The following is a 1,980-nucleotide window of genomic DNA, read 5'->3' on the forward strand; positions in this document are numbered from 1 at the left end:
AGAAAGATGGTGACTGCAGTATTGGAGAATGACTCAGCACAGGAGTTCTGGTGGCTGTCCCTCATAGTGACTCTTTCTGGGCCTCCAAATTTACTTTTTTCTCATGCAACTCCAGGCCTCTCATCACTCCCTCCACTGGAGCCCCAGGTAAGTGGCTGTGAATGAGATTTTCTGCACAGGTCCTTTAAGATGGAGCTTGCATCTCAGAGAGCTCCATCACTTTCTTGGAGACAGAAAGCCTGTTCTTTTCACGCCAAATTCTCTCTGGGTACCTCTTCTAGGCTCTGCAGCTCTAGGCTGGGGTTCAGGGCCTGGAGCTGAGCACCCACTACCTTAGGGTGACCCTCCCCACAGTGAGACCCTCCAGACCCTTATCTGCCCTTCACTCCTGGGAGCAGGGCAGCTCTTTCTGTGTCTCCACCCTTCCTACCAATCTAGGTGCAGCTTCTTCTGTGATCCTTGGTTATAGAGTCCTTTTCTATTAGTCCATACTAGGTTTTTCAAGATGATTGTTCTTAAATTAAGTTGTAATCCAATTTGGTTCTGGGAGGCAGCAGTTGAAATTCCCACCTATTTTGTCGCCATCTTCAAATCCCCCAACCTCATTGTATAATGCTATGCTTAGTTTTGATTGTGAGATAATGTGTTCTTTATCCAACCCTTGACCAGCAAAATGATTACAACTCACTGATGTCTCAGATAATTATTAGCAATAAATATTTTTTAATGTACAAAATAGTTTTATTAAGGTAAAGTTGATTTACAACACACTGTACAACCTGACTGGTGGTGGCACAGTGGATAGAGCATTGACCTTGGATGCTGAGGACACAGGTTTGAAACCCAGAGGTCACCAGCTTGATCATGGACTAATCTGGCTTGAACTCAGGCTCATCCAGCTTAAGTGCAGGTTTGCCGCCTTGAGCATGGGATCATTGACATGATCCCATGATCACTGGCTTGAGCCCAAAAGTTGCCAGCTTGAAACCAAGGCCACTGGCCTGAGCAAGAGGTAACTAGCTTGATTTTAGTCCCCCTGCCCCCCTGTGAAGGTACATATGAGAAGCAACCTATGAACAACTAAATGATGCAACCAAAACTTAATAATTCTCAACTCTTTTTTCTTGTCTCTCTCTCCCTCTCTCTTACACACTAAAAAAGTACATAGTTAGTGTACAATTTGACGTTTTGACACATGTATACATCCTTGAAACCACTGCCACAATCAATAGCATGAACATATTCACCATTCCCTCAGATTTCTTCCTGTCCCTTTCTTTTGCCTCTAACGTTTGCTACCCCATCCCAATGCAACCCCAGACCTGTGATTTTGAAATATATATATATATATTTCCAGCTACTGATATGGTTTATTTTGTTTTTATACATGTCACTAGCCTGATGACTGACTATGCCATAGGGGGCCACAGTCAGTGAATAAGGTCAGTGGTCACTCTTCAAAGACTCTACCACACTGAGGCCATAGTTGATACCCAACTGATATGTTATTAATATATTATATATGTAAGTTTAACATGTATAACATGATAATTTAATATATGTATATGATGTGAAATGATTTCCACAATAAGGTTATTAAACACCTCCATTCCCTCATATAATTACACTTTTTTGTGGTGATAACATTTCAGATTCACTCTCTTAACAACTCTAAGTATATAATTCAATGGGCTTCACTGTAGTCACCATGCTATACATTACATCTCCAGAACTTATTTATTTTGTAACTGGAAGTCTTCAACATTTGACCAACATCTCCCCTCTGGTCACAATAAATATTTCTTTAATATTTTTTATTAATTTTAATGCAGTGACATTGATAAATCAGGGTACATATGTTCAGAGAAAACATCTCCAGATTATTTTGACATCCGATTATGTTGCATACCACTCACCCAAAGTCAAATTGTATTCCGTCATCTTCTATCTGGGTTTCTTTGTGCCCCTCCCCTACACCCA

General features: G+C 40.9%; 1 non-coding gene across 1 annotated transcript; it reads right to left on the reverse strand.

The window, feature by feature from the left end:
- Positions 1-1,385: 1,385 nt before the first annotated feature.
- LOC136396060 (small nucleolar RNA SNORA3/SNORA45 family) lies at positions 1,386-1,513 on the reverse strand. The gene has a single exon (XR_010749487.1). It is a non-coding gene; the product is annotated as a small nucleolar RNA SNORA3/SNORA45 family (small nucleolar RNA).
- Between the last annotated feature and the right edge of the window lie 467 nt (positions 1,514-1,980).

The sequence above is a fragment of the Saccopteryx leptura genome, chromosome 2 (genome assembly GCF_036850995.1).
Source record: "Saccopteryx leptura isolate mSacLep1 chromosome 2, mSacLep1_pri_phased_curated, whole genome shotgun sequence".
Classification (NCBI taxonomy): Eukaryota; Metazoa; Chordata; class Mammalia; order Chiroptera; family Emballonuridae; genus Saccopteryx; species Saccopteryx leptura.